This window comes from Stegostoma tigrinum, chromosome 8, assembly GCF_030684315.1.
Source record: "Stegostoma tigrinum isolate sSteTig4 chromosome 8, sSteTig4.hap1, whole genome shotgun sequence".
Classification (NCBI taxonomy): Eukaryota; Metazoa; Chordata; class Chondrichthyes; order Orectolobiformes; family Stegostomatidae; genus Stegostoma; species Stegostoma tigrinum.
In genome coordinates, this window is record NC_081361.1 from 88,618,051 (window position 1) to 88,645,146 (window position 27,096).

Below are 27,096 nucleotides of genomic sequence, written 5' to 3' on the forward strand. Positions count from 1 at the left end.
CTCTGTTGCAAAGTAGTTCCTTCATTTATCTTGCTCTTCAATTAATTGTAAATGTGGTTTGAAGGTTTTCAGCACAGTTATGCTGCAGCAGTCTATTGTAATCTCTTGTAGTTATGAATGAAAGATATATTAAAAAAACACTCAAACCGTACTTCAAAGAGAATATCTCCCGTGCCTATAAGGGCTGTGGCATAGTGTAGAATTTCCATACATGGATTCTGTTGAAAATTAGCATTCATGAGCCTGATGGAAGTACAGCTGAGCTTTGATATTAGAAGAAAGAACAAAAAAAAATTAAAATTCACATTTAAACTTTAGAAACAGAAGACTAAATTGTAAGGTAGATCTTAAAATCGATGCACAATTGGATATAGTTATAAACTATTATGACATGCCAAATGTCAATTATTGTGTAAGAAATCTCTCCCTTAGTACATTGTTTCCTTAATTTATTTTACCGTGTGGTATAAATCCAACATTTTCAGGCAAATTTGCCCAATTATTTTTCCATGATAAAGTAAAAATGAAGAATTCAAGTTATCCTCTTTGTGGATAGTATCAAACACTTAACCTCAAAATCAATGAAGCACCACCTACTTTAAGAATGTTTTATGTCCATTTCCCAAAAGCCCTAGAATTAATGCCGTCCCTGAGAGAGGTTACCAAATAAAGTGCCAAATGCATTGAATTTCAGGGTACATTTCTACTTTACACTTGTGCCCACTGGGATTTATGTTGAAACTGACCAAATTAATTTTACTTATCATCTCCTGCAGCCATCAGAGAGGAGACTTCAATCATCTTTTTGGCCCAGGTTCTAATCCAGGTGCCGGAAGGTTCCAACACATTACATTACCAAATTCCTATGACCTTATGTGAGTAATCGTAAGTTTTCTGACATGCCAAAACAATTATCACAAAATACAGCAATGTCTGTTACTGATGTTATTGCTGCTGACATCTAGAAGGTCATTTATATATAAATAAAACAAAGCGCTACAAACAACAGTGTCAGGCTGTGTCTATGAGTCAAGGAAAGTGAACGTTCACACATAGTCATACCTGTGTACTATAGGTCAGGAAATGGACAGAGCCTATACTCACACCAATTGGAATTAACTGAAGGAAAGTACTAAGCAAAGGCGTACTTCTGCGTTTGGAGAGTACAAAGAAAGATGGAGATAACAAACCAGCAGTAAGTACATCGCTCATCTGTCCTAGAGGGGTGACATAATTGAGGTATGCAAAATTATGAGGGGGACAGATAGAGTAGACAGGAGGAACCTGTTTCCCTTGGTAGAGTCAAAAAAAAATAGGGGTCGTAGATTCAAGGCAGAAGGATTAGAGGGAATGCAAAGACAAACCGTTTTACGCAGAGGGTGGTACAGGTTTGGAATTCGCTGCCTGAGTTGGTAATGGAGGCAAAGACCCTAAACTCTGTTTAAAAATACCTGAATCCACAACTTAAGCTGCAGGGCTATGAGCCGTGTGCAGGAAGATGAGATTAGAAAAGTCGTTTGGGTGTCTTTGGGCTGGCATCAACAAGATGGGCCAAGTGGTCCCTTTCTGTGCTGTATCATTTCCGTGGTTCTATTTCAGCAATGCCAGATACACCAGCATGTGTTTCCCATCCCTGATTGCTCTCAAGAAGGTAGTCAATCGTGAACCAGCGGAGTCAATGGTACATGTATGTCTGCTGCTTGTGCCCTTCTCGGTGGTTAGGATTGCAGATGGAAAGTGCTGTGTAAGGAGCTTCAGTGAGTTACTGCAATGTAATCTGTAGATGGCATACACTGCTACCACTGCAGATTAGTGACAGTGAATGAGTATTTTAGGTGATAGACTGGATTCCAATCAAGTGAGTTGCCTTGTCCTGGATGATGTCAGGCTTCTTGAATGTTCACGGAACACTCATAATCTCGTGAACCTCATAATCTAATGCCAATTTCCTGCTTTTTCTCCCTATCCTTATACATTATTTCTGTCCAAATAATGAACCAATGTCCTCCTCAATGCTCCAATTGGATCTGCCTCCACTACACTTCCCGACAGTGTATTCCATACTCCTGAGTAAAAGGTAAAATTGCTGTAGTTTTAATCAGATCTTAGGATGGTTTTCCCAACAGACAGAGGTGACTGGTGGTGCTTTAACCTGACAGTCACCACACCTTGGCTGAAGGAGAGAAATTGAGAATTAGAACCCTTCATTGGTAGGGTCAGATGGTATGGAAATTGAACCAATGCTTTTGGCCTCATTCTGCATCACAAATCAACTGAGCTAACTAACCCCTACACCCCTGCTACCCACTGAGAGGAAAAGATTTTCCTTGCATCACATTGCCTCCTTTCGCAAAACTCTCTAAATTTGTGCCCTCTGGTTCTTGTTCTTTTTATGAACAGGAATAGTTTCTTCCTATCCACTCCAAGTAACCCACTCACGCTTTGAAAACTACTATCAGATGCCGTCTTAATCTTCTTCTGTCCTTGGAGGACAGTCCTAACCTCTCTGATTTATTGTCAAATTTGAAGTTCCTCATCCCTGGAAGCATCCTTGTAAATCGCTTGGAGGAAATATAGCAGAGTAGGGGAAAGTTAAGTGGCCGGGCTCAGATAAAACAACATCAAGGAGTCTTAGCAGATTTGTCAACATGCCCATGCAGTGCAGTAGTTAAAAAAAACCAAGCAGAGCCTTGAGTCGTATAGTCAAAATATTAGCATTAAAGTTTGAAGAAGCCATGATCAAACATGTAATGGACTTTGGGCAGAGTAACAGAGGTGAAAATGCTGGAATTAATTGCAATCAAAACAATGTACAATTCTACAGAACCTTTAATGTTGTAAAATATTATACGATGTTTCACAGATACCTTAGAGCATTTTAAAAAATCACTCCGAGCCATGTAAAAAAGTTGTAAGGGAAGTGACCGAATGCCTGGTCAGAAGCAGATTTTAAACAGCTCCTTAAATAAAGAAAGTGAGGTGGCTAGGTTTGGGAGACATCGCTAGAGTTTAGGCCCAAGTCTAATTTTGACCTCATCCCAACTGTGACAAGTGAGGCAAGGGACAAGTTTCACCTGTTCTACAAACATCTTTCTTACATTTGTAAGATGCACCTAACTAGCTGTGGATATCACACCTAGAGTGGCATGGTGGCTCAGTAGTTAGCACTGCTGCCTCACAGGGCCAGGGACCTAGGTTCAATTCCACTCTCAGGTGACTGTGTGGAGTTTGTATGTTCCCCCTGTGTCTGTGTGGATTTCTTCTGGTCCTCCAGTTTCTTCCCACACTCCAAAGCTGTGTGGGCTAGGTGGATTGGCCATGCTAAATTGCCTGTAGTGCTCAGGGATGTGTGGATCAGGTGAATTATAGGGGGATGGGTCTGGGTGGGATGCTCTGAGGGTTAGTTTGGACTTGTGGGCCTGTTTCCACACTATAGGGATTCTATGATCTAAGATTCACAAACACTGGATTGTGTTCTCTTCAATGAAGTGAATCCACTCCAAGGATTTAACCAGAAATCTTCTAAGTCTCCACGACTCAGCTGCTTAGTGAATAAGCCTACTGAGGCAGAAACAGAAATTGCTGGAAAAGCTCAGCAGGCCTGGCAGCATCTGTGATGAGAAAGCCAAGTTAACATTTCAGAACTGAAGAAGGGTCTCTGGATGTGAACTCTGCTTTCTCTCTCTAGATACTGCTAGACATGCTGAGTTCCTCGAGCAATTTCTTTTTTTGCTTAAGATTTCAAGCACCCGTATTTCTTTGGGTTTTAAGCCAACTGATGCATTGGCAGAGCCAGAGAGGCAAAATTTTATTTTACAGTTTTCTCATCACCTCAGTAGCCCTGAGATGGAATGCTGCACTGCCACCTGGTGCTCCATCCAACAACTCAGCAAGTGTGAGCATTGAACGGCTCAAGGTGTCCTTTCAACTTGGAACTAAGGTCGAGGAGGAGATTGTTCAGCCCTTCTAAATGTTTTTACCTCTTGGAACTTTGATGTTTTAGCATTAGTAACCAATGGATTACTCATTAGGGAGTTGTTTTTAAATTTGATTTCAGCGAATTTGCAAAAAGTTGAAACATAAGTACCCAACCAGTAATCTCCAATTGTGGAGTGCTCAAGTGCTTGCTTTCCCAACCACTCAACTCTTTTCAATGCCCTGGAGATCTTTAATGCTGATTTATTGTTTGGTGCAAGCGAAATAAAAAATGCTCCCATTCTCATTTGTGTCAAAAGTCTTCATACAAAGCCCTCCCAACTATTTTCTGCAATGTTCAGTGTTGTTATTTTGTTATATGGTGTAAATGAATCAACAGTGCAAAGGTTATTCGCATCATCTGAACAAATATTCCATTTCGAATCCCTGCTGAAATATATGGAGTGAATTTTGCTCAATGGGTCCATTCTGTTAAGGCATATGACTTCATTTCTGAATGCTAGCATGTTGATGTGTGCAATATTTTATAGAATAGAAAATGCAACTGTCTTCACCTTATCACACAATTGATTTCTGCTCAAACTTTACTACCAAATTGTTGATGTTATTTTCTATCCATTGTCGGCCAATAGCAATAAATAAAATTTTGCCCAGAAAATGAAAGTGATCAAAACTGCTAAAGTTTAATCTAGCATTTAATAATACTTAAGGAAGCCACAAAGTAGGATACCTGACTGATTGAGAACAAATGTAATATCCCTGATAAGAAGTCATGTGGGACAGAAAAAAAGAACTGTAGATGCTGAATCAGAAACAAAAGAATAAATTGCTGTAAAAACTCTGCAGGTCTGGCAGCATCTGTGAAGAGAACTCAGAATTAACATTTTGGGTCCCGTGACCCTTCTTCAGAATGGGATCATGTGGGGTTTGGTATGTCTCTGGTACGTGAATTGACACAGTGGTATGGTGGTTAGCACTGCTTCTCTCACAGTGCCAGGTACCTGGGTTCGGTTCCACCCCTAGGCCACTGTTTGTTTAGAGTTTGTACATTCTTCTTGTGCCTGTGTGAGTTTCCTCTGGGTGCTCTGGTTTTGTCCCAGGTGTGCAGTTTGGCTGGATTGATCATGCTATATTGCCTATAGTGTCCTGGGATTTGTGGGCCAGGCAGATGACTAGCCATGGGGAAATGGAGGGTTTTAGGGATTGGGTGGGATGCTCTTCAGAGGATTGTTATGGACTAGATGGGCTGAATGGCCTACTTTCATGATGTGGCTAATCTGTGGTATTCTTACACAAAGAGAATGAGCTGTAATTAACACATCTTAAAAGTGCAAGCGGGCTGTGAAGATATTTGGTATATCTCAGTAAGTAACCAATTGTTAAGTACTATCCATTAATGATTACTGAGGCAATTTTGCAACATTGTATGAACCATAAATTAATTAAGTGCTATTTTGTACATCTGGAATGTAAGAGATAATTTGCCATTGTTCCAACTCTGGTGTTAAACTTCAGCAGACAAGATATCGGCCACAGAATGCAAACCAATCTCATGCAGAACCATGATAGGTCATAACAGCAACCAGCACATTGCCATAACCTGATAATCATTATTGGTCAGTGATAACGGGAACTGCAGATGCTGGAGAATCCAAGATGACAAAGTGTGAAGCTGGATGAACACAGCAGGCCAAGCAGCATCTCAGGAGCACAAAAGCTGACGTTTCGGGTCTAGACCCTTTATCAGAGAGGGGGATGGGGAGATGGTTCTGGAATAAATAGGGAGAGAGGGGGAGGCGGAGAGAGATTCCCTGAGGTTGGTCCGAAGGGAGGAGGGTAACTTCTTCAGGTTAGGCATCCCTGGAAGAGGCTTCGCAGTGAGGTTAAAATTGTATCAGTGATGATGGGAACTGCAGATGCTGGAGAATCTCAGAGGATGAAGGGTCTAGGCCCAAAACATCAGCTTTTGTGCTCCTGAGATGCTGCTTGGCCTGCTGTGTTCACCCAGCTTCACACTTTGTTATCTTGGATTCTCCAGCATTTGCAGTTCCCATTATCACAGTTGTACACAGTGGTGGTTTATGAATGTTTAAGGTGTCAGTCAAGCAGGCTGCTGTCTCCTTGATGGTGTAACACTTTGTGAGCGATGACGGTGTAGCATTCAGCAGGCAAGACCATAAGAAACAGAAACAGGAGGGGGCCATTTAGCACCTCAAGTCTGCTCTACCATTCCATAGGATCACGGCCGACACAAAACTCCTCATGTCCACTTCCCTGCCCTCCCCCCCCCCCCCCCCCCCATGACGCTTGATTTCCCCAAGAATCAAGAATGTATCCATCTGAGTCTTAACCATACAAAAGGACAATTACTGCCTCTCTCTCAACCATCAGCAAAGTGATGGCAGGGGTCATTGACAGTGCTATTCAGGAACATTCGCTCAGCAATAGCCTGCTCACTGATGCTCAGATTGGTTTCTGATAGGGCTATTCACCTGGTGACCTCATTATAGTCTTCATCCAAACAGCTGAACTCCAGAGGGGAAGTGACGGTGACTCTCCTTGGTGTCAAGGCAGCATTTGGCTGAGTAGAGCATGAAAGACCTCTGCCAAAATTTAAGTTGCGAAAAGTTAAGTTAAGAGAAAAGTCTTCCCCGTTTCATTTCAAACCTAGCATGGTTCCAGTTGTTGGAAGCAAATGATCTCAGTCCTGGAACATCCCTGCAAGAGTCCCACAGGATAGATATCGTTAATCAATTTATGCGGATGTGTTATTATACACCACTGGAACAGGTCGGATTGGAACCCAGGCCTCTTGGCCCAGAGGTAAAGACTCCACAACTGTACAACAAGCCTTCTACATTTCTCGGAGGAGATATTTCCTGGGAAACTGTTCAGAGATGTTTACACACCTCTGGAGCTGATGGGACCTGAAATTGGGCGTTTTGGCTCAGAAATAGGGACAGTACCACTGGACCACAAGAGGCTTCTAAGTTTCTTAGGGCCCAACTATCTTTAGCTGTTTCATCAATTAACTTGCCTTCATCATAAGGTCATTATATGTTGTCCATCCCTAATTGCTCTTGTGCTGAGCAGATTGGTAGGTTATTTCAGAGGGCAGTTCCATGTCAAATACATTCCTGTGGGCCTGGAGTCACATGTAGACAGGTAAGGTAGTGACTGGCAGCCCTGGTACTCAGTAGCATCAGGTGAAGAGTGCTAATGGAAGACCCACCAATAGTTCCAGGATCACTGAAGGCACAGTGCTAAGGTTAATGAAGCAGTGAAGAATGGCAGGGTTCGCAGGGAGAAATGGGACAGGGCTGTCAGAAGCAGGAGAAGAAAGAATGGTTCCAAACTGGTCTGATGTCCAGTCCACTGATTAATCACTTTTTGCCTTAGATTGAGGGATGATTGCAATCCCACAAAGGGAACAAGCTGCTTGCAAGGTAGCAACTATCAGGAGCACCCCAGGCAACTGTCTGCCTGCACTTTTGTTAATCCTGTGCTGTAGGCCTGAGGCCCTTATGATTAACCACTCATTGGCCTCATTAATTGGCTACTCAAATGGCAGTGGAGCAGCAAGGTCAACTATAGACCTGCCTACCCAGAGCTTAATCCTCGTGCAGTTTGGAAAGCAACAGGATTTAGACACGGCAGCTCTCTGCCTAATTAACTGCACCTCCCATTGCCAGGTAAAGTTCAGCTGAAAATGCAGACATGGGTTTGAATCCAGCAACGGCAGTCGGTAAAATCTGAATGCACTTTTAAATAATCTAGAATAAAAAAGCTGCCCTAATTGCTGTTACATAACCATAGTCAGTTGTTGTAGAAGCTGATCTACTTCTCTATTTTCCTTTAGTGAAGGAAATTCACCATTCTTACCTGGTCTGGCGAATGAGTAACTCAATATTCACAGCACTGTAGTTGATTCTTTACTGCCATCTGGACAATTAGGAATGAGCAATAAAAGCTGGTCTGGCAGTGACATCAATGACCTAAAAACTAATGAAAAGAATTTGCTAAATAAAAACCAAAAGATCTGAGGCTGCTGTAAATCAGAAACAAAAAATCAGAAATCTCTGGACAAGTTCAGCAGATCTAGCAGCATCTGTGGACAGAAATCAGAATTAATGCTTCAGGTCTAGTGACCATTCCTCAGAACTCAGAATCAGTTCTTAGGAAGAGTCACTGGGCCTGAAATATTAACTCTGGTTTCTCTCCACAGATGTTGCCAGACCTGCTGACCTTTTCCAGTGATTTCTGTTTCTGTCTTAAAAAAAATTTACGACACATACATCTTCCATTCCCCCTTTAACTTAGATATTGGACTAATAGCAGTGTGAAATGAAGTTGGATTTTCAAAGATAACAGGAACGGCAGATGCTGGAGAATCCAAGATATCAAGATGTAGAGCTGGATGAACACAGCAGGCCGAGCAGCATCAGAGGAGCAGAAAAGCTGACATTTTGGGCCTAGACCTCTAGACCCGAACATCAGCCTTCCTGCTCCTATGATGCTGCTTGGCCTGCTGTGTTCATCCAGCTCTACATCTTGTTATCTTGGATTTTCAAAGCTCTGGTATTTGCTGTATACATTTGCTCTCTATCTAGCTCTGAAATAAAAGATACATATTGTCTTTTGCCTATATCATGATGTACTGGTTTAAAAAATATTTTCAGAGCATCTATGAGAGCATATTCAATAGGTAGGATGTTTCTGTCATAATTCTTTACCTCAACAGTGGAAGTATTGTCAAAGTGCATTAGCACTTACCTTCCCTGCTTCTACCAGCAGGAGAGATAGTGTTCAGTGCTCAGTGCTGAGATGTTTCCACCTTGCATGCAAAACAAATATAAACATTGTGGCTACAAGAGCAGATCAGAAGCTTGAATCCTACAGCATGTAACACACATCCTGACTGTCCAAATCCTGTCCACCATCTGCAAGGGCACAAGTGAAGAGTATGATAGAAGACTCTTCACATGCCTGGATGACTGGAACTCCAAGAATGCTTAAGAAGCTCAGAACCATCTGGACAAAAGCAGTTCAATTAATTGGCTCCCCATCTACCACGCGAAACATTCGCTCCCTCCAACACTGTTGCCTGTTGGCTGCATTGTGTACCATCAACAAGTTACACTACTAGAAACTTGCCAAAGTCACTTTGATAGCATCTTCCAAATTCACAACCTCTACCAGCTAGCAGGACAAGGACAGCGGGTGCTGAGGAACAACATAGCCTGCAATTGCCCCTTCAGACTACACATTAACCTGACTGGAAATATATCACTGCCCATCCCATGTCACTTTGTCAAAATCCTGAAATTTCCTCTTCTAAACTCACTGCGGGGTTAGCTACATCCCATGAATTGCAATGGTTCAAGAAGGCAGCTTGCCACAACTTTCTCCAGGGCCATTAGGAATGGGCAATAAATGATGATACACTTAGCACAATAACATGCTGTGATTGAACAAATAGCTAATCATTATTATGAGACACCCTTTCTGCACAATACAATATGGAATACAACATAGAATACAGAACAGAGCAGACTCTTCGGCCCAACATATCTGTGCCAACCGTGATGCCATTCTAAGCTAATTCTGCACGTGGTCCATACCTCTGTATCCCCTGTTTGTTCATGTGTCTGTCCAAATGTCTTTTAAACTTTGTCAATGCATCTGCTCCTACCACTTCCCTAGGCAGTGTGTTCCAGGTACCTGCTGCCTTCTGTGTAATTGCTAGAAATAATTAGACCATAAGACCATAATGCTTGCTGAAAAGGTAATTTCCATTAAAGCAGGGAAGGTGAATCCATCAAAGATAATGGGAACTGCAGATGCTGGAGAATCCGAGATAACAAAGTGTGAAGCTGGATGAACACAGCAGGCCAAGCAGCATCTCAGGAGCACAAAAGCTGACGTTTCGGGCCTAGACGCTTCCTCTGATGAAAGGTCTAGGCCCAAAACGTCAGCTTTTGTGCTCCTGAGATGCCGCTTGGCCTGCTGTGTTCATCCAGCTTCACACTTTGTTACTGTGTACAACTGAGTCACTGGATGCAAGTGGCTTGGCATTTGTTGTCCATCCCTAATCGCCCTTGAGAAGTGGTGGTGAACCATCTACAAAAGTCACTGCACAACCCCATCACGGGTTCTTTGACCTCATCTTGAACATGCAACCCCCACAACAAAAGAAGAAAGTACGTGGGGATGACACCAGCTGCACGTTCGAGTACAATTCAATGCTACACTGCATATAACATTAATCCTTCATGGTCATTCATTCAAGCCCTGAAATGTGCTACTGAAAAGCACTGTAAGAATACCGGCACCACTTGAGTTCCAGCATTTAGCAACTTGATTAATCACATTCTTAAGGGCAATTTAGAATAGGTAGAATAACTACTGTCCCAGACAGCAATGCCCACATCCCATGAATGGATAAAGAAAGATCTATTGTCTTCTTTGGATTAATGACAATTTTTATGGTACAATAATGCTTGTGTGAAGCCTTGGAGTGTTTAACTTTCAAACTGATGTCCATATCAAGATCTTTTTTTCAGAAACGAAAGCAGAAATTGGTGGAAAAGCTCAACAGGTCTGGCAGAATCTATGAAGAGAAATCAGAGTTAACATTTTGGGTCCAGTGACCCTTCCTCAGAGCCATATATCTTTTATCTCTCCCACTAGTCTGAAATACCTCCACAGAGACCAGTATCCGATCACCAAGTTACCCTTTATTTACACATGGAGTGTTCTTGACACTGATCCAGCTCCCTCAGAGCTGGCTTCTAGAGTGAACAGAACCTTTGACACTCCTGTTTATATCTGTCAGCCAGGGTTCCCTGATTTGACCAGATTAACTCCACATAGATATTTACCCAAAGGCAGAATCAAGCCTGTGTGCCTGGCATTGTGAAGCAGCAGTGCTAACCACTGAGCCAGATGCATTTATTGCTGACCACTGTCAGTATTACAGCTCCATGATGCCACCAGTTAGTTCATTCACCCATAGCCAAATGATGCTTCTTCAGCATGGCCAACTAGGCTCTGATACAGTGAACAGGGTGTGGAGAGAGTGTTTCAGTTCCACATGATTCCATGTTATAACATTGCGGGTGGGGAGTCTAACTGGGGTCTCAACTGGCTCAGAGAATGGGTTCCATTTCCTTTGGAAGCCCTACATTTAGAAAGTACCACAGAGTAAGGTAGCATTGAGAGCGATCCCAAGGAGATTCCCTGCTACTCTCCTGGCCTTTTCACACCTCAAAACCCAGCTTCATGAGACACATTTAGTGGGGTCCAAGTCAGACCATCATCTCTACAAAACAAGTTGGTGGTGGAAACATACCCTAGAATATTAAAACAAAGACCTGTGGGTGTGGGAGATCTGAAACAAACAAAAACAGAAATAGCTGGATAAACTGAGCAGGTCTGGCAGCATGTGTGGAGAGAAAGCAGAGTTAAGGGTTTGAGTCCAGTGACCCATCTTCAGCACAGTTCTGAACTGAACTTCGGAACAGCACTGGACTTGAAACATTACTGCTGGTTGTCTCTCCACAGATGCTGCCAGACCTGCTGAGTTTCTTCAGCTATTCCGGTCCATCTCAAATCATGATAGTTTGCTCATTCCAATCCAATGAATCATTCCCTTAAATCTCCACTCTGCCTTCCTCTCCAAGTTGAGGCATTTATCAAAACATGCATCTCTAACCAGGTTAGCGATCACCTTCCCTAATGTCTCCTTACATGTCATGGCGCCAAATTCTGTCTGATACAATTCTTGTGACTTTGGGACCTTTAATGACATTAAAGTTGCCATTTAAATTCAAACTATGGTTATTTGGATCTATAGTATAAATTTTACTCAATTAAATGTCTTCCAGAGTAAATACTTTCCCTTTTTCCAAAGATTTTTAACCAGTACAAACAAACGTATCCTTTCTCATCAACAAGAGTGATAACACCTTGAAGCCTTTGCTAGATTGCCAGGTAACTGAAGTTGATTGTTACTATTTGTAGCAGAATGAGATGTCGCTCATATGAACAGGTCTTTTTGGCGTAAAAATAAGCAATAATAACTTCTAATCAAGATTAACTAAACCATGCACTCACTGTAATCAGCAGGATTAATACAATAGTCCAATACCTAGTACAAAAAACCTTCTTTTGCAAATGTAGTAATACGTCATATTAATAATAAGTAAGATTTAATTTCCTTTTGAGGTATATCTAAATGGTTTTGCTGACATTATGCATGATACTGTCGGTAAAGAAGCATAAACGCAGCCTTGTATTCTAATCCTCTGCTTCGTGGCAGAACAGTATTTCTACACTAGACTTCTGTGGATTGCAGTTTATTGAATTAATAGCTATTTGCTAACAGCAAGGCTGAAGTATCACTAATATCAGATGGAGATGGATCACGTGGAGCAGAGACTTGTTGGAAGAAGCCTCTGGTTAAGTTCAGCTCAAAGACACCTCTATCACTGGACTATTGATTCAGAGCTAATATTCTCAGGAAATGTATTTGAATGCTACTTTGGCAGACAGTGAAATTTGAATTCAATAAAAATCTGGGCTAATGGCAGCACAGTTGTTCCAAAAATCCATCTAAATCACTGGTGACCTGAAGGGAAATCTGCCATTCTGACCTGGTCTGGTCGACATACAACTTCACATCCATGAACAAACAAAAAAATTCATAGAACAATTAATTTTAAAATGTTCAACAGTTTGCACTGGTATAGTGTTTAGGCCTCATCCACCTGAGACTTCTAGGAGCAACTTTTATACCATTACATAAGGACAGCAAAAAGCTTGTTGTTATTTACACAGTCCAAATTTACAGAGTACAAACAGGAGCCAACAATTTTATTTCCTTTCTTTTCAATGACTCAGTATTAACACTGAAAAAAAATCATAGCACAACCACCATGGACTGGAGATATAATTTCATTCTCTATTTCCTGCTGACAAAAATGCAACTTGTAAGATTTGTAATCCTGAGGCGAGTAGAGAAATAACCACTGAAATTGTCTGCTCCAAAAGTGGCAGAGAAAACCTTAACAGGATTAGGAATATATCCCGAAAAAGAGGTAAAGGGCTTGAATGAAGTGCGGTGTGGATCTATTAGAATAATACCTGGACAACAAGGTTAAGCTAAGATCATAGTGACATAGCATTGTACAGCACAGAAACAACTCGTCCATGCTGACCAGACATCCTGAATTAATCTAGTCCCAGTTGCCAGCATACTCCTCTAAACTCTTCCTATTCATATACCCATCAAGGTGCCTTTGAAATGTTCTAATTGTACCAGCATCTACCACTTCCTCTGGCAGCTCATTCTATACCAGCAACATCCTCTGCATGAAAAAGTTGCCCATTAGGTCCGTTTTAAATCTTTGCCGTCTCACCTTAAACCTATGCCCTCTGGTTTTGTACTCTGCTATCCCAGGGAAAATACCCTGGCTGTTCACTGTATCTCTGTCCCTTATGATTTTATAAACTTCTGTAAGATCACCCTGCAGCCTCCGACGCTCTGGGAAAATAGCCCAACCTGTTCAGCCTCGCCCTATAGCGCAAACGCTCGAATCCCAGCAACATCCTTGTAAATATTTCAGAAATGAAATTGTATTCATTGTAGTTTAGAAGGTTACAGTTGATCTAATTGGAGGTTTCAGGCTATCAAGACAAACAAATAGGAGAGACAGAGAAAAACTATTTGTGTTAGTTGGACCATCTCAGTTTAGAGGACATAACATAAAATTTACAACAGATCTTTCAAAAGTGAAAAGAGTTTTACCAGAACAAAAGGCTGTGAATGTTGAAACTAACAATTTTGAAAGACCTTGGCCAGACACCAGGGCTCTAAAGGATTAACCAAGTTCATACAATACACAGAGATAGCTGCAGATGCTGGACTCAGAGGTAACACAGTGTGGAGCTGGAGGAACACAACAGGCCAGGCAGCATCAGAGGAGCAGGAAAGCTGACGTTTTGGGTTGGGACCCTTCATTAGAACTGGGGAGCAGGAAGGAAGTCCAGGAATAAATTGATAGGAGGGATGCGGCCGGGCAATGTAGGCCCTACCCTTGTAACACTGCTGGATGGTTCTCTCGACCATGGAGACTGTACTGACCCGGGTGGCACCTTCTGAGCTAGAACTGCCAGGGTGGTGGTGGCATTGTCTCCCTGCCTGGTTCTCCAGCATGAAATTGCTCCTTCTTTACACCAGCCCAACCACCAGGACCTCCGAATCACTGTCAAAAGCCATGGTACCACTTACCCTTTCGCTGACATCTTCTAAATGAATGTCCATCATCAAGCAAGGCAGTTTCAGAATGCCAATACCAATCTGGGCGCACAGTGGCATTTTACATATGGCACAGACACTGGCAACGTTGGTCTCTTGGCAGACTCTAGTGAGCGGTGAACCCCGACCTCTTATGGTCTTAAGGACCTGGTTGTTGCAAATCAATGGACAGTAGTGCAATATTTAAGAGACAGTAGTTGCATTGTAAGTGTTAAGTTGATGTTGCAGTCAATCCAGACTAAGAAACATGAATTGGCAGACAACTAACATCAATGGGGCAAGAATGTAGCTGAGCTGAATGAAAGGTTAGTGGGAAAATTCTTGTAATTGGGTAATGAGCTACTTTCTGAAAGGATATCTGCCAGGAGAAGAAACGTCCCAGGGCCCCACAGGCGAATCTGAGGCCCTACTGCCCTAGACTGTATTCTAATTCCCATCCACAAAATGCCGCAATGCCCACTCCTCCTCACATCATGCTGCACTTAGATGCAAATAGGCACTTTCCAGGCTCACTATTTTTGATCTGTCGATTCTTCCTCATTTAAAGTGGGCAAGGGGGCCTTTCAAACTAACTGTAGGAAGGAGGCACTAACGCCGAATTGGCACCATCTTCTCTCCAATACCTCAGACTAATTCTATTTTTACCATTGTACCCACTTGCAACCAATACTTATAATCTATCAAATAAAATCAAAACACTAAAGCTCTGAAGAAGAATTGTAGCAGCTTTCATACATTAATGCTGTTTCACTCTCCATGGATACTTCCAGACTTGCTGAGTTTCTCCAGCATTCTCTGTGCTTGTCTCAAGCTCCACCTACCAGACTCACTATGACTGCAATATCTTCTCTCAGTTGTTCTCTCTCACAACCCCCCAACACCAGTAACCTTACATGTTCCCTGGGCTGCCTACTCACTCCTACTCGGGACACCTCCCAAACAGCAGCAAAGGTAATACCTGTGCCATCCATTTACACCTCCCTCAATAATTTCCTTGCTCTTATTCCAGAAGGAAGACACCCAATAGTTGGAGGGGGGGGGAAAAGCAGAGTTTAGAGGGATGATGAGCTGCCCAACATTCAGCTCCTCACCCTTTAAATGGAGAGGTTCCTGACCCTGACTAATACAAACTGCTGTGTCCAAGCCCCTGACCTGGTATCGGAGGCTGCCCTTCATTTATTGCACTGTGACTCTCTGAGCAAAGTCCTACTTGATAGAGGACTGCTGCCAACGATGAGTTATCTAACAGTAAAACAGGGTCTTGAACAATTGGGCCATAGGACGGAGGAATACCAGGTGAAGTTTAATTCAGATAAATGTGAGGTGTTGCATTTTGGTAATACAAACCAGGGCAGGACTTACACAGTTAATGATAGGGCCCTGGAGAGTGCTATTGAACAGAGACCTAGGAGTGCAGGCACATAGTTCCTTGAAAGTGGCATCACAGGAAGACAGGGTAGTGAAGAAGGCATTTGACATGCTTGCTTTTATTGGTCAGAGCATGATTACAGGAGATGGGACGTCATGTTACTAGACATTGGAAAAGGCCACATTTGGAGTACTGCATGCAATTCTGGTCACCCTGCTATAGGAAACATGTTACTAAACTGGAAAGGGTGCAAATAAGATTTACAAAGATCAAGACTGGAAGGTTTGAGTGGAAAGGAGAGGCTGGATAGGATGGGGCTTTTCCCCCTGGAGCATAGGAGGCTGAGGGATGGCATTATAGAGGTTTATAAAATCATGAGCAGCATGGGCAGGTGAAAAGCCAAGGTCATTTCCCCAGTATAGGGAGTCCAAACTAGAGGGGCATAGGTTTAAGGTGAGGTGGGAAAGATTTAAAAGGGACGTGACAGCAACATTTTCAAACAGAGTGTAGTGAATTTATGGAACAAGCTGGCAGAGGAGGTGGTAGATGCAGGTACAGTTACAACATTTAAAAGACATTTGGGCAGGTAGATGAATAAGAAAGGCTAAGAGAGATATGGGTCAAATGCAGGCAAATGCCACTAGTTCAGTTTAGGAAATCTGGTGGGCATGGGTGGGTTGGGCTGAAGGGTTTGTTTCTATATTCGATGATTCCATGAGTGTATTCCTGCCCCTGTATCAATGCTAAGTGGCAAGGCAGCACAAAAGTAATAGTAGCCTAGTACCTCCGGCTAAAGTGCCACAAGTCTCCTCATTAACATTCAGCTTCCCACCTTTACCAACTTAGATGTCAAGAATTCTCTTTGAGATGGTTTAACATGGTCTCTTGGAACAGCATGTGCTGGTACTGACCAGACAGCATAGAACATAGAACAGTAGAGCACAGAACAGGCCCTTCAGCCCACGATGTTGTGCCGACCATTGATCCTCATGTATGCACCCTCAAATTTCTGTGACCACATGCATGTCCAGCAGTCTCTTAAATGACCCCAATGACCTTGCTTCCACAACTGCTACTGGCAAAGCATTCCATGCTCTCACAACTCTCTTTGTAAAGAACCTGCCTCTGACATCCCCTCTATACTTTCCACCAACCAGCTTAAAATTATGACCCCGTGTGTTCGCCTTTTCTGCCCTGGGAAATAGTCTCTGGCTATCAACTCTATCTATGCCTCTCATTATCTTGTATACCTCAATTAGGTCCCCTCTCCTCCTCCTTTTCTCCAATGAAAAAAGTCGGAGCTCAGTCAAACTCTCTTCATAAGATAAGCCCTCCAGTCCAGGCAGCATCCTGGTAAACCTCCTCTGAACCCTCTCCAAAGCATCCACATCTTTCCTATAATAGGGCGACCAGAACTGGGCGCAGTATTCCAAGTGCAGTCTAACCAAACTTTTATAGAGCTGCAATTAGATCTCACGGCTCTTAAACTCAATCCCCCTGTTAATGAAAGCCAAAACACCACATGCTTTCTTAAGCCTGTCCACTTGGGTGGCCATTTTAAGGGATCCATGTATCTGCACACCAAGATCCCTCTGTTCCTCCACACTGCCAAGAATCCTATCCTTAATCCTGTACTCAGCTTTCAAATTCGACATTCCAAAATGCATCACCTCACATTTATCCAGGTTGAACTCCAGCTGCCTCCTTTCAGCCCATCTCTGCATCCTGTCAATGTCCCGCTGCAGCCTGCAACAGCCCTCTATACTGTCAACGACACCTCCAACCTTCGTGTCGTCTGCAAACTTGCTGACCCATCCTTCAATCCCCTCATCCAAGTCATTAATAAAAATTACAAACAGTAGAGGCCCAAGGACAGAGCCCTGTGGAACACCACTCACCACTGACTTCCAGGCAGATATTTTCCTTCTACTACCACTCGCTGTCTTCTGTTGGCCAGCTAATTCTGAATCCAGACAGCTAAGTTCCCCTCTATCCCATTCCTCCTGACCTTCTGAATGAGCCTACCATGGGGAACCTTATCAAATGCCTTGCTGAAGCCCATATACACCACATCCACAGCTCGACTCTCATCAACTTTTCTAGTCACATCCTCGAAGAACTCGATAAGATTTGTGAGGCATGACCTGCCCCTCACAAAGCCGTGTTGACTGCATTTAATCAAGCCATGCTCTTCCAAATGATCATAAATCCTATCCCTCAGAACCCTTTCTAACACCTTGCAGACGACAGATGTGAGACTTACTGGTCTGTAATTGCCGGGGATTTCCCTATTTCCTTTCTTGAAGAGAGGAATTACATTTGCCTCTCTCCAGTCCTCAGGTATGACTCCAGTGGAGAGTGAGGATGCAAAGATCTTCACAAGTGGCGAAGCAATTGCATTTCTTGTTTCCCAAAGCAGCCGAGGACAAATCTGGTCCAGGCCTGGCGACTTGTCAATCTTAATGTTTGACAAAATTTTCAGCACCTCAGCTTCCTCTATCTCTATCCATTCCAGCATGCACACCTGCTCTTCAAAGGTTTCATTCACTACAAAGTTTGTTTCTTTCGTAAAGACAGAAGCAAAAAACTCATTTAGGGCTTCCCCTACCTCCTCAGACTCCACACACAATTTCCCTATGCTATCCCTGATCGGCCCTGCTCTTTCTTTGACCATTCTCTTATTCCTCACATAAGTGTAAAATGCCTGTGTGTTTTGTATAATGCATCAGGACTGATTGATGACTGCAGAGTTTAGGCACCAGTAGGAAGCTGTGATCATGACATGGTTGAGTTTTGCATCCAGTTTGAAAGGGACGAGGTTGGGTCTATGGCTAATATTTTAATCCCAAATCAGGGTAATTCTATGGTTATGAAAGTGGAGGTCCCCATACTGAACTGGTTAGGAGCTAAATCAATAGAGATACAGAGGCAAACATGACTGAATAGATGTCAGAGTCCCATGTACATCGTTAGACATGCATTAATAAGGCAAATTGTGGTGGAGGCAGGCCAGCTAACAGAAAGATGGTGGTGGAAAGGAATTGAGCAGAAATGTCTGCATGGTTATCTTAATTCATGATCTTCTGGCAGGGAATATTATAAAGGCAGGGAGGATGACATTTAAACTAATTTATTCATTCATTCATATAATGCTCTTCAAAGTCAATATGAGGAAAGGTTAAAAAGAGAAAATAGTGCTGAAGGGATATGAGAATAGAGTGAGTAAATAACTTTAGACCTATATACTCAGCAAAGGTCCATATTAATTCAGGGTAATTAGGCTGAAGAGTCTGTTTCCATGTCATAACTTTGATATACCTATTAATGTACCTTTGGCTGGAAAGGTGGCAGAATGTTTTCTGAGTTTCATCAGGCATCATGGAGTAAATAGGTTCATTGTTCTGTATCCATTCCTTATACTTGCTCATCTTTTTTATTGGGCAAAAAAAGAAATATTTGCACAAAGCAACTTATGTTAAAGGTACAAACAAATTAACTGAAAGTGAGTGAACTCCATCATTTACACCACATTTATAAGTTTGAACAGTAGAAACCAGAAGAAGATCTCATGTTTTGAAATTGTTGCCCATGGACTTAACTTACATGAGCTATCTGCCTATTAAGAGTAATCCAGATACTATGCTGCATTAATGGGAATATCTCATGGCTTCTTGTTATTCTGTAGAGTAAACGTGTGCACAAGCTTCAGTTCCAAGGTGATTCATTCTTTGAACATCAGGTTAGAGGGGACGTCTCCCCAGTGTTTCAGAAAGGTACGTTTCCCCACCATAATTACTGTCATAACTAGTCCCATTGTTTTTCTCTTTGGATTGGTGAAGGATCTGCATTGAGTCACCTGAAATAATCAGCTGCGGGTCTATGGGGATCTGGAGTTTGACAATATCAGACATAGCCTTAAGACAACCATTCCAGGAAATATTAATCAAGAGACAGCTCCATAAAATATGTAAGAGCAGCCATAATCCTCTTACAACATCAGGATAAATCAGTATTTGTTACATTTGCCTTTTGAATACACATGGAATTCAGAATGGAATGAGGATAATTTCATACACTGTATTAAGTTTATTTTCCAATTCTCTAACTTATCATTGATGCTTCTCATCAATACATAATACTAATATTTGTATGTTTTTTAAATATAACTGTTTTCTTGATCTATCAAGAGCTAATGTTCCAATGTTCTATTTCCATAGAACCATTGTATGGTTTGACTGCACAGTGCTTAAAGGAGAAGCATATTGTCATAGATAACAAAGTGTGGGGCTGGATGAACACAGCAGGCTAAGCAGCATCTTAGGAGCACAAAAGCTGACATTTTGGGCCTAGACCCTTCATCAGAAAAGGGGGATGGGGAGAGGATCCTGAAATAAACAGGGAGAGAGGGGGAGGCGGATGGAAGATGGATAGAGGAGAAGATAGTTGCAGAGGAGAGTATGGGTGGGGAGGTAGGGAGGGGATAGGTGAGTCCAGGGAGGACAGACAGGTCAATGGGGCGGGATGAGGTTAGTAGGTGGGAAATGGAGGTGCGGCTTGAGGTGGGAGGAGGGGATAGGTGAGAGGAAGAACAGGTTAGGCAGGTGGGGATGTGCTGGGCTGGTTTTGGAATGCAGTAGTGGGAGGGGAGGTTTTGAAGCTGGTGAAATCCACATTGATACCAATGGGCTGCAGGGTTCCAAAGTGGAATCTGAGTTGCTGTTCCTGCAACCTACGGGTGGCATCATTATGGCACTGCAGGATGCCCAGGATGGACATGTCGTCTAAGGAATGGGAGGGGGAGTTGAGATGGTTCGCGACTGGGAGGTGCAGTTGTGTACTGCGAACCGAGCATAGGTGTTCTGCAAAGTGGTCCCCAAGCCTCCGCTTGGTTTCCCCAATGTAGAGGAAGCCACACCGTGTACAGCGGATGCAGTATACCACATTGGCGGATGTGCAGGTGAACATCTGCTTGATGTGGAAAGTCATCTTGGAGCCTGGGATGGGCGTGAGGGAGGAGGTGTGGGGGCAAGTGTAGCACTTCCTGCGGTTGCAGGGGAAAGTGCCGGGTGTGGTGGGGTTGGAGGGCACTGTGGAGCAGACAAGGGAGTCCTGGAGAGGCAGACAAGGGTGGGGATGGAAAAATGTCTTTGGTGGTGGGGTCGGATTGTGCCCGTCCGGAAGGCAAATAAGGGTGGGGACGGAAAAATGTCTTTGGTGGTGGTGTCGGATTGTAGATGGCGGACCTGTCGGAGGATGATGCGTTGTATCTGGAAGTTGGTGAGGAGGTCGTCCACACCTCCCTAACCTGTTCTTCCTCTCACCTATCCCCTCCTCCCACCTCAAGCCGCACCTCCATTTCCCACCTACCAACTTCATCCCGCCCCCTTGACCTGGCCGTCCTCCCCGGACTGACCTATCCCCTCCCTACCTCCCCATGTATACTCTCCTCTCCACCTATCTTCTTCTCTATCCATCTTCAGTCTGCCTCCCCCTCTCTTCCTATTTATTTCAGAACCCTCTCCCCATCCCCCTTTTCTGATGAAGGGTCTAGGACCGAAACATCAGCTTTCTCCTAAGATACTGCTTGGCCTGCTGTGTTCATCCAGCCCCACACTTTGTTATCTGGACAAACTCAGTTTATTTTCACTTGAACATCAAAGGATGAGGGGCAGCCTGATGGAAGCTTACAAAATTATGAGAGGCATGATAGAAGGGATAGTTGGAGTCTTATTCCCAGGATAGAAGTTTCAATTACTCGGGGATATAAGTTGAAGGTAAAAAGGATAAATTTAAAGGAAATGTGAGACGCAACTTTTTATTTTAAATACACAGGGCTCTAAGTGGCTGGGATCACTTATAGATCAGGTGTTGGAAGTACAAACAATTTCAAAGTTTAAGTGGCATGTTGACAGATACATGAACAGGCCAGGAATAGAGGGATATGGGCTGCATAAAGGCGAAAGGTTGTCAGTTTAGAAAGGCATCATGTGTTAGTGCAGTCTTGGTGGGCCAAAAGGTCCGTTCCTGTGTTATAGTGTTCTTTGTTCTTATAATGGTGGTTAACGTTTTTTTCCCTTCTGCAAAAAGACACTTGGAGTTCTTTGTCCAACACATCCACAGTTTGCACGCATACCTCTGAGTGAGGAGATTGTCAATTTAATAGAACATAGAACATAGAACATAGAACATTACAGCACAGTACAGGCCCTTCAGCCCTCGATGTTGTGCCGACCTGTCATACTGATCTCAAGCCCATCTAACCTACACTATTCCATGTACGTCCATATGCTTGTCCAATGACGACTTAAATGTACCTAAAGTTGGCGAATCTACTACCGTTGCAGGCAAAGCGTTCCATTCCCTTACGACTCTCTGAGTAGAGAAACTATCTCTGACACCTGTCCTATATCTTTCACCCCTCTATTTAAAGCTATGCCTCCTCGTGCTTGCCGTCACCATCCTAGGAAAAAGGCTCTCCCTATCCACCCTATCTAACCCTCTGATTATTTTATATGTTTCAATTAAGTCACCTCTCAACCTTCTTCTCTCTAATGAAAACAGCCTCAAGTCCCTCAGCCTTTCCTCGTAAGACCTTCCCTCCATACCAGGCAACATCCTAGTAAATCTCCTCTGCACCCTTTCCAAAGCTTCCACATCCTTCTTATAATGCGGTAACCAGAACTGTACACAATACTCCAAGTGCGGCCGCACCAGAGTTTTGTACAGCTGCAGCATAACCTCTTGGTTCCGGAACTCGATCCCTCTATTAATAAAAGCTAAAACACTGTATGCCTCCTTAACAGCCCTGTCAACCTGGGTGGCAACTTTCAAGGATCTGTATACATGGACACCGAGATCTCTCTGCTCATCTACACTGCTAAGAATCTTACCATTAGCCCTGTACTTTGCCTTCCGGTTACTCCTACCAAAGTGCATCACCTCACACTTGTCTGCATTAAACTCCATTTGCCACCTCTCAGCCCAGCTTTGCAGCTTATCTATGTCTCTCTGCAACCTACAGCATCCTTCGTCACTATCCACAACTCCACCGACCTTAGTGTCTTCTGCAAATTTACTAACCCATCCTTCTACGCGCTCATCCAGGTCATTTATAAAAATGACAAACAGTAGTATGGGTGGAAATTAGGAACAGCAAGGGATTAGTCACCTCATTAGGGGTTTGCTACAGGCCCCCCAATAGCAGCAGGGAGATTGAAGAAAGCATAGGTCGGCAGATTTTGGAAAAGTGTGGACGTAGTAGGGTTGTTGTAATGGGTGACTTTAACTTTCCCAATATTGATTGGAACCTCCTTCAAGCAGAAGATTTGAATGGAGCTGTTTCTGTAAGGTGTGTTCAGGAGGGTTTCCTAACTTAGTACGTTGACAGGCCAACGAGGGGAGAGGCCATTCTAGACTTGGTGCTCGGAAACGAGCCGGGGCCGGTATCAGATCTTGTGGTGGGAGAGCATTTTGGTGATAGTGACCATAACTGCCTCACATTCTACATAGCTTTGGAGAAGGAGAGGATTAGGCAAAATGGGAGGATATTTAATTGGGGAACAGGAAACTATGATGCGATTAGACATGAGTTAGGAAGCATGGACTGGGAGCAATTGTTCCATGGTAAAGGCACTATAGACATGTCGAGACTGTTTAAGGAACAGTTGTTGCGAGTGATGAGTAAATATGTCCCTCTGAGACAGGCAAGAAGGGGTAAGATAAAGGAACCTTGGATGACGAGAGCGGAGGAGCTTCTCCTCAAAAGGAAGAAGGTAGCTTACATAAGGTGGAGGAAGCTAGGGTCAAGCTCAGCTCTTGAGGATTACAGGCAGGCGAGGAAGGAGCTCAAAAATGGTCTGAGGAGAGCCAGGAGGGGGCACGGGAAAGGCTTGGCAGAACGGATTAGGGGGAACACAAAGGCATTTTACACTTATGTGAGGAATAAGAGAATGGTCAAAGAAAGAGTAGGGCCAATCAGGGATAGCATAGGGAACTTGTGTGTGGAGTCTGAGGAGGTAGTGGAAGCCCTAAATGAGTTTTTTGCTTCTGTCTTTACGAAAGAAACAAACTTTGTAGTGAATGAAACCTTTGAAGAGCAGGTGTGCATGCTGGAATGGATAGAGATAGAGGAAGCTGATGTGCTGAAAATTTTGTCAAACATTAAGATTGACAAGTCGCCAGGCCCGGACCAGATTTGTCCTCGGCTGCTTTGGGAAACAAGAAATGCAATTGCTTTGCCACTTGCGAAGATCTTTGCATCCTTGCTCTCCACTGGAGTCGTACCTGAGGACTGGAGAGAGGCAAATGTAATTCCTCTCTTCAAGAGAGGAAATAGGGAAATCCCCAGCAATTACAGACCAGTTAGTCTCACGTCTGTCGTCTGCAAGGTGTTAGAAAGGATTCTGAGGGATAGGATTTATGACCTTCTGGAAGAGCATGGCTTGATTAAATGCAGTCAACATGGCTTTGTGAGGGGCAGTTCATGCCTCACAAACCTTATCGAGTTCTTTGAGGATGTGACTAGAAAAGTTGATGAGGGTCGAGCTGTGGATGTGGTGTATATGGACTTCAGCAAGGCATTTGATAAGGTTCCCCATGGTAGGCTCATTCAGAAGGTCAGGAGGAATGGGATACAGGGGAACTTAGCTGTCTGGATACAGAATTGGCTGGCCAACAGAAGACAGCGAGTGGTAGTAGAAGGAAAATATTCTGCCTGGAAGTCAGTGGTGAGTGGTGTTCCACAGGGCTCTGTCCTTGGGCCTCTACTGTTTGTAATTTTTATTAATGGCTTGGATGAGGGGATTGAAGGATGGGTCAGCAAGTTTGCAGACGACATGAAGGTTGGAGGTGTCGTTGACAGTATAGAGGGCTGTTGCAGGCTGCAGCGGGACATTGACAGGATGCCGAGACGGGCTGAGAGGTGGCTGATGGAGTTCTGATGGACCTTTGAAGTGTCCAATGCCTCCAACCGTTTAGGAGACCTAATTGAGGTATACAAGATAATGAGAGGCATAGATAGAGTTGATAGCCAGAGACTATTTCCCAGGGCAGAAGTGGCTAACACGAGGGGTCATAGTTTTAAGCTGGTTGGAGGAAAGTATAGAGGGGATGTCAGAGGCGGGTTCTTTACACAGAGAGTTGTGAGAGCATGGAATGCGTTGCCAGCAGCAGTTGTGGAAACAAGGTCATTGGGGACATTTAAGAGACTGCCGGACATGTATATGGTCACAGAAATTTGAGGGTGCATACATGAGGATCAATGGTCAGCACAACATCGTGTGCTGTACTGTTCTATGTTCTAGCAGTGGACCCAACACCGACCCTTGCGGTACACCACTAGTAACTAGTAATTTAAGTCTCACTTCAAAAAATTGAGCACATAACCTCGGCTTTCTCTTCATTCTAGGAGTGGAGTGCTGCATGGGCAGCGGTGCTGTCTTTCAGATGAGTCTTTCAACCAAAACACCAACTACCCTCCCAGATGGATGTAAAAGATCCCATAACATGACTTCAGAACAAGGGGTACATAATTCTTTGAAAATTGTGTCACATGCAGGGTCACATGTAGGGTGGTTAAGAAAGCATTTAGCACACTTACCTTCATTGCCTTTGAATATAGGAATTGGGATGTCATGTTGAGGTTTGCACAGGACATTGTTGAGGCCTCTTCTGGAATACTGTGTACAGTTCTTGTAGCCTGGCCATAGGAAGGATGTTTTTAAATCGGAGAGAGTTCAGAAAAGATTGACCACAATATTGCTGGAAATAGAGGGTTTGAGTTATAGAAATAAGCTGGATAGACTGGAACTTCTTTCACTGACGCAAAGGAGGTTGCGGGGTGACATTATAGAGGTTAATAAAGTCATAAGGGACACAGATAAGGTGAGTAGCAAAAGTTTTTTTTTCCCTGAGATGGGGCAATTCAAAACTGGGGACAGATTTGTAAGGTAAAGGGAGAAAACTTTTAAAAGGACATGGGAGGCAACTCTTTTACACAGACAGTGGCTCAAGTGTAGAATGAACTGCCAGTGGAAGAGGTGAAGGCGGGTACAATTACAACATTTAAAAGGCATCAGAATGGGTATATGAATAGGAAGGGTTTAGAAGGATATGGGCCTGATGCTGTCAAATGGGACTAGATTTACGGACGAGTTGGGCCGTAAGGTCTGTTTCCATGTTGTATATCTCTATGCCTCTATGACTTCATAATCATGAAACTACCTCATTAGCTGCAAAAGGACTCTGGAATATCCTGCGATCATGAAAAGTATTGTATAAATTCAGCCTTTCATTCTCATTAATGTCAAAACCAAGCTCCTTCTCAATGGTGAGATTGTAAGGTATATAACAGTGTACAAGTATTCTGCACACTTCGCTACTCTTGTATAGCCAAGATCAAGGCACTGGAATAATTTTTTTTTCTCATCTCGATGATTTGTTTATTTATATAGAGAATGTCACAAGCTAGGTGTCTGTTTTTCAATAGCTCAGGAACAGGGCTTTCAAAATAAAACCAAATCAGTCAAAATGAGATCTGGGTGCCTTGTAGAGGGACCTCAGAGCCTTTGTAAAGACAAGAAAGGTTGGCAAGCAGCTGTTGCAAGTAGCTAGGAAAGCATATGGATTGTTGGCCTTTATCGCAGGGGAATAGCCTACAAATGTAGGACAGTTTCCATACAATCAAACAGGGCATTGGTGAGACTGCAATCTGTGTGCTACGACACAGACTCCAGACCACACAGATACTGTAACATTAAGACAGTCATTTGACAACCTGAAGTGTGACCTTTCAATATAAAGGTGCTGCCTCACCCTCAGTCACACTCTGAGTAATGGGCAATATCATGAGACAGCTGGGAATGTGTAAGGTACAATAACATCAATAAGCTTAGAACCCAGTCTGTGATATCATAGATTTGTAAATCATAGAATTACTGTAGTGTAGAAGAAGGCCATTCAGCCCATCAAACCTACACTACCCCTCCAAAGAGCATTCTACCCAGACCCACCCTCTCCCTATATTTCCCATGGCTAATCCATCCAGCCTGTGCATCTCTAGGCAGTATGGACTATTTAGCATGTGTCAATTCATCCAACCTGCACATCTTTGGACTGTGGGAAGAAACCAGAGCACCTGGAGAAAAACCCACACAGTCCCAATGAGAGCATGCAAACTACACATGGACAATCATCTGAAGCTAAAATTGAACACATGTCCCTGGCACTGTGAGCCACCGTGCCTTCCTGACCGGAGACACCACTTATGTCACTAAAAAAGACCTGGACTCTCTGTGATATATTTTATGTGGATGAACATATAGAAAACCATCAATAAAATCATGGTGACAGAAATGGTAGCATTACAGTTTTGTGATGGAAATGTTACTTGCTATTGTCAGTCCAAACCCGGATATTGTCGAAGTCTTGCTATATTTGGACTGTTCTAGTTTCTGAGGAGTCATGAATGGTGCTA